The sequence below is a fragment of the Microtus ochrogaster genome, chromosome 16 (genome assembly GCF_000317375.1).
Source record: "Microtus ochrogaster isolate Prairie Vole_2 chromosome 16, MicOch1.0, whole genome shotgun sequence".
Lineage (NCBI taxonomy): Eukaryota > Metazoa > Chordata > Mammalia > Rodentia > Cricetidae > Microtus > Microtus ochrogaster.
In genome coordinates this window covers 41,177,442-41,184,799 of record NC_022018.1, presented here as the reverse complement: position 1 = coordinate 41,184,799, position 7,358 = coordinate 41,177,442, and positions in this window count along the sequence as shown.

Genomic DNA, 7,358 nt, shown 5'->3' with positions numbered 1-7,358 from the left:
CATATCAGTTAGAACAGCTACAAACCACACCGGCTTGAATGGGCCCTAGTGACTCAGGTGCAAACCATATCAGTTAGAACAGCTACAAACCACACTGGCTTGAACGGACTCTAGCTGCTCAGGTGCAAACCACACCAGTTAGAAGAACTGGGGTGCAGGCCACACTAGTCACAAGAACAAAGACCCCCTGCTGCACCAAAGTCCAAGCTAATCACCAGAAGGCCAACTCCCAACTTGGAAAAAGACTCTCACCTAGACCAGCGGTCACATCAGTTACCAGAAATCCAGGTTGCAAAGACTAGAAAACCAAAGAGGAAACAGGAACCAAGGAACAAGACAACCATCCAACAAAGACAAACTCAGAAATCAGAGATTAGAACTAATAATCCCAAACAAGATGCCTAAACACTAGCATAAAATTACAACCAACAATAGCCAGGTCAATATGGCACCACCAGAGCCCAGATAATCCTATGTCAGCAACACCTGAATATTCCAGTGCAGCTGAAGCACAAGAAAATGACTCTAAAAACAACTTTATAAAGATGATAGAGGTCCTTAAAGAAGAAATGAACCCCATCAAAAGAAATCTAAGAACAGACAAAAGAAACGTTAGAGGAAATCAACAAATCCAAAAAAAAGAATGCCAAGAAAGCGAATAAACAAACAAACAGGTGAAAGAAGCTATTTGCACGAAAATAGAAATAGAAGCAATAAAGAAATCACAAAGTGAGAGAATCCTGGAAACGAAAAATCTGGGTAGTGAACAGGAACTACAGATGGAAGCATCACTAACAGAATACAAGAAATGGAAGAGAGTATAGATATAATAGAAGAAATAGATTCATAGTTCAAAAAATTTTAAATCTAAAAATTTTCTAACACAAAACATCCAGGAGATCTGGAACACTGTGAAAAGATCAAACCTAAGAAAAGCAAGAATATAAGAAGGAGAAAAATCTCAGCACAAAACCCAGAAAATATATTTAACAAAATCATAGAGAAAAACTTCCCTAACCTAAAGAAGGACATGCTTATAAAGGTACAAGAGGCTTAAAGAATAACAAACAGATTGGATCAGAAAAAAAGTCCTTGTGTCTCATAATAACCAAAACATTAAACATATAGGACAAAGAATAATAAAAGTTGGGAGGGGAAAGCGCCAAGCAACACATAAAGGCAGACCTATAAAAGTTACACCGGACTTCTCAACAGAGACTCTAAAAGCCAGAAGAGCCTAGACATACATACTGCAGACTCTAAGAGACCACAGATGCCAGCCCATACTCATAGACCCAACAAAACTTTCAATCACTATAGATTGAGAAAACAGGACATCCCATGATAAAGTCAAATTTAAGCAATATGTCTCCACAAATCCAGCCTTGCAGAAGGTACTAGAATGAAAGCTCCAATCCAAGAAAGTTAACTACACCCACAAAACTCAGGCAATAGCTAATCTCACACCAACAAAATCTAAAGAAGGGAAACACACACACAAAACCACCATACCAACACCAGCACCATAATAACAGGAATTAACAATCAGTGGTCATTAATATCTCTCAATATTAGTGGACTCAAATCACCAATAAAAAGACACAGGCTAACAAAATGGATACAAAAAAAGGATCCATCCATCTGCTGCATACAAGAAACACACCTCACCAGCAAAGATAGACATTATCACAGAGTAAAGGGTCGGAAAAAGATTTTCCAATCAAATGGACCTAACAAACAAGCCAGTGTAGCTATTCTAATATTTAGCAAAATAGACTTCAAACCGAAATTAATTAAAAGAAATGAAGAAGGACACTTGTAGTGTCGTTTTATTTGTATTTTAATAAACAAAGCTTGTCTGAGGATCAGAAAAGTAAAAGAGCCACACTGATCAGCCTTACATCCCAGGCAGCAATGATACACACCCTTAATCTCAGTAGCTACACTAGTTTGCCATAGAAACCAGGTGGTAGTTGTGCACATCCTTAATCCCAGAACTAGAAAGGATTATAAAATGGGAGACAGTTCTCAGTCTCAGTCTCATTCTGAGATTTCCTGGAGGCAGGATCACCATTTTCAGAGTGAGGTTGAAGTAAGAACCAGTGACTGTCTGTTATTCTTTTCTGACCTTCAGATTGAACCCCAATTTCTGTCTCTGGGTTTTTATTAATCGTGCTTCAGACAGTTCATACTCATTAAAGGAAAAATCCACCAGGATGACGTCTCAATTCTGAACATCTATGCCCCGAATGCAAAGGCGCCCACATTTTAAAAGAAACATTACTAAATCTAAAAAATCATACATTGATTCCACACATTAATAATGGGAAACCTTAAGGCCCTACTCCCTCCATTGGACAGGTTGTCCAGACAGAAGCTAAACTGAAAAATAATGTAACTAATAGACGTTATGACTCAAATGGACCTAACAGATATCTGCAGAACATTTCCTATACTCTGGAATAAAGCTGAGCAGATTCACCGAAGCTGTTTTCCAGAGTGCAGTCTCTATCCCGCCCACAGCCATTCAAACCCCATTTCCTAGTTCTGTTCCCTCCACCCTATTATACCAGTGCAGTCAAAAATTCCAAGAAAGAAGCAAACACTACAGAAGATAACATCCTGAACAAAACATCAATTGTATAGGCACTAAGATCAACAATTAACAAATGGGACCTCATGAAACTGAAAAGTTTCTATAAAGCAAAGGTCACCGTCAATAGTACAAAAAAGCAGCCCACAGACTGGAAAAAGATTTTTACTAACTCCGCATCTGACAGAGGGCTAATACCCAAAATAAATAAAGAATTCAAGGAACTGGACTTTAGTAGCCTGAATAATCCAATTAAAATGGGGTACAAATTTTAACAGAGAATTCTCCACAGAAGAATTTGGAATGGCCAAGAAACACTGAAAGAAATGTTCAACATCCTTAGCCATCAGGGAAATGCAAATCAAACTGATACTGAGATCCTATCTATGTCTGTTGGAAGGACTAAGATAAAAATAACAAAAAAGAAACAGCTCATGCTAGAGAGAGTGTAGACAAGGAGAACACTCCTCCACTGCTGGTGAGGGTGTCAATCTGTAGAAGAATGCAAATAGATCCATATCTATCCCCATACACAAAACTCAAGTCCAAATGGATTAAAGACGTCAATATAAATCTGACCACACTGGACCTGATAAAAGACAAAGTAGGAAGTAGCCTTCAATGCATAGACACAGGAGACTACTTCCTAAATATAACACTGGTAACACAGACACTGAGAGCAGCAATAAATAAATGGAACCACCTGAAACTGAGAAGTTTCTATAAAGCAAAGGACACAGTCAACAACAACAAAAAAATCGGCAGCCTACTGAATGGGAAAAGATCTTCACCAACCTCATGTCAGACAGAGGACTAATCCACAATATATATAAAGAACTCAAAAAAATTAGACATCAAAGTTTCGAATAATCTAATTTTAAAAATGGGGTACAGAACTAAACAGAGAATATTCAACAGAAGAATCTCAAATGGCTGAAAAACACAAGGAAATGTTCAATATTCTTAGTCATCAGGAAAATGCAAATCAAAACAACTCTGAGATACTATCTTACACCAGTCAGAATGGCTAGGATCAAAAGTACTAATGATAGCTTATGCTGGAGAGGATGTGGATTAATGGGAACACTCATCCATTGCTGGTGGGAATACAAACTTGTACAACCACTCTAGAAATCAGTATGGCGGTCTCTCAGAAAACTGGGAATCAACCTACCTTAGGACACAGCAATACCACTCTTGGGCATATACCCAAAACATGCTCAACCATACTACAAGAACATTTGTTCATCTATGATCATAGCAGCATTATTTATAATAGCTAGAACCTGGAAACAATCTAGATGCCTCTCAACTAAAGTATGGGTAAAGAAAATGTAGCACATTTACACATTAGAATACTACTCAGCAGTAAAAAAAAATGACATCTTGAAATTTGCATACAAATGGATGGAACTAGAAAAAAACATCTTGAGTGAGGTAACCCAGAACCAGAAAGATAAACATGTTATGTACTCACTTATAAGTTGAAACTAGCTGTAAATCAAAAGATATTGAGCTTATAGTTCATGATCCTAGAGAAGCTAAGTAACAAGGTGAACCCTAAGCAAAACAAACATAGATCCACCTGGAAAGGGGAAACAGACAAGATCACCTGACAAAATTGGGAGCATTGAGATGGGGGAGAAGGGAGGGTGGAAGGGGAAGAGAAGGGAAGGAGAGGGGGAGGAAAACTTGAGGGAATGGGATAGTCAAGATGGAGGAAGGACAGAGATAATGACAGCAAGGAAAGATATTTTGATATTTTGAGGGAGCCATTTCTGGAGATATCAAGAAATCTTTTTTTTTAGGTTTTCTTTTTTTTATTTTTTATTTTTTTTTAAATTTATTTATTTATTGAGGATTTCTGCCTCCTTCCCGCCACCACCTCCCATTTCCCTCCCCCTCCCCCGATCAGGTCCCTCTCCCTCATCAGCTTGAAGAGCCATCAGGGTTCCCTGACCTGTGGGAAGTCCAAGGACCACCCACCTCCATCCAGGTTTAGTAAGTTGAGCATCCAAACTGCCCAGGCCCCCCCAAAGCCAGCACGTGCAGTAGGATCAAAAACCCATTGCCATTGTTCTTGAGTTCTCAGTAGTCCTCATTGTCCGCTATGTTCAGCAAGTCCGGTTTTATTCCATGCTTTTTTGAATATATACATATTAGAGTACTACTCAGCAGTAAAAAACAAGGACTTCTTGAAGTTTGCGTACAAATGGATGGAAATAGAAAACACTATCCTGAGTGAGGTAAGCCAGACCCAAAAAGAGGAACATGGGATGTACTCACTCATATTTGGTTTCTAGCCATAAATAAAGGACAGTGAGCTTATAATTCACAATCCTAGAGAAGCTAAATAAGAAGGTGAATCCAAAGACAAACATATAGGCATCCCCCTGAATATTAACCTTCATCAGGCGATGAAAGGAGACAGAGACAGAGACCCAAATTGGAGCACCGGACAGAAATCTCAAGGTCCAAATCAGGAGCAGAAGGAGGGGGAGCACGAGCAAGGAACTCAGGACCGCGAGGGATACAACCACACACTGAGACAATGGAAATGTTCTTTCGGGAATTCACCAAGGCCAGCTGGCCGGAGTCTGAAAAAGCTTGGGATATCAAGAAATCTTACACTAGAGAAATTCCCCAGAATCCACAAGGATAACCCCAGCTAAGACCCTAAGCAATAGAGGAGAGGGTGCCCGAACTGGCCTTGTCTTGTAGTCAGATTGATGAATATCTTAAATGTCACCATAGAACCTTCATTCAGCAACTGATGGAAACAGACAGAGACCTGCAGCAGAGCACTGGGCTGAGCTGTTAAAGTCTGGTTGAAGACTAGAAGGAGTAAGAATATGAGCAAAGAGGTCAAGACCATGATGTGTACATCCACTGAAACATCTTACCTGAGATAATGGGAGCTCACCAACTCCAGCCAGACAGGGAAGGAACCAGCATAGGTCCAAATTAGTCCCTCTGAGTGTGGGTGACAGTTGCGAGACTGGGGCAGCCTGCGGGGCCACTGTCAGTGGCACCAGGATTTATCCCTACTGCTTATACTGGTTTTTTTGAAACCTATTCTCTTTGGATGGATACCTTAGCTCAGCCTAGATATAGTAGGAAGGGCCTTGGTCCTTCCCCAAAGCAGTGTGCCTTACCCTCTCTGAGGAGTGGATGGGGTGGGGTGGTAGGGTATATGGAGGGAATGGGAGGAGGGAAGGGAGTGGAAACTGGGATTGGTTTGTAAAATAAAAAAAAAATAGTTTGTTTTCTTTTTAAAAATAAAATAAATTATAAAAAAGCAAAAACACCAAATAATTATATTAGTTGCTTAAAAGAGGCTGATTTTTCAAGAGGCACAGCATACGTATTAGAAGCATAAGTTACTCATAGAGGGTGGAGACTTCTGTTTGACAGAAACCCATTCATGGCTCACCACCATCCAGGATATAGATGATTGAGATAATAAGGAAGAGAAGGTAAGACTGGCAGGAAATGCTGTCCGGATGAGTGAGCCAAGCTACGTAGAATGAGATGAGGCCCTTCCTCCTTCTAAGTTGGTTGGGCAGGACCATAAGATGTGGCAGTAACTCTTCTGTAATATTGGGAGAGCACCAGGCCAGAATGAAGACAGCAATGAGAGTACCTGGACCCAACAAAGGTCACCATATAATAGAGAGCAAACATTTTAATTGGGGAATCTACTATATTGTCCCCTACTATGTAGCTCAGCATCCACATACCATTGTTCTTAGAATTGGTGAAAGCCTTTGCTTGTTCCTCAACCTTGGTCCTTGGGGAGCGTGTTTCTTGTGTCTTACCCACCAAGGAGTGGTAAAGAGCATTCCATTGCACAGAGCTGAGCTGGTTCAGAAAGTCTGTAATGCTGCTGCGGGAAGGAGGGGGTCACAGAAATGAGGCTGCTGTTCAGTAAGTAAGAAGGCACTTTAGAGCTGATGATATAAATGTTACTGTCAATGAACTTCATCTTCTCCGAGCACAGAAAATATCAGCCCTGCCCTGAATGAGTTCAGGTTCAAATTTCATCTTGCCTTCCCTGATCTAGTTTTCTGAGAAAGAAAGGGCACGGCATTGCAGATACACAGCTGTCTCACTGTGAGTGAAATGCAGATGTCTATTACTCCCAGGTTCTGTATAATAGCCATGACCTCAGAGAGATAGCAATTCACAGGAATGATGCAGTGATTAGAAGTTTCCTAGATGAGAAGATGGCTTGGTGAGTGTACCACAAAAGGAAAACAGAAAACACTGGAGCCTGAGTGCCTGTATTCCCAGAACTGCTGCAGGAAGCAGGGAGGTTGAGACCAAGACAGAATGCTACCCTGGCCTATGAAGTGAAAAGGCAGAAAGATGATTATTTCTCAAACAAGGTGGAAGGTGAGGACCAATACCTCAGGTTGTCCATGGGCAAGGAGGACACCAAGCTGTGGTGGGGTGTTGCACACATCCACCCCCACACACAAATATGTGAATGTGTGTGCAAGAGAGTGGGGTGAGTGCGTGGGCAGGAGTGGAGAGAGAAAATAAAAATAAGTATTTTATCCATTCTTTCATTCATTCAGTTAATTTATTAGAAAGAAGTCTCTCATATCTGAAAACTTGTCCCCAGCTTTATACCATTGACTCTTAAATGCAAGGACACCACTTGGCAGGGACTGAAGGACCTGTGGCATTGCTCTTGCAGACTTACTGCCCTGACACATGGGCTCACTGGGGTCTCTTTTCTCACATTTGCCTCTCCTAACCC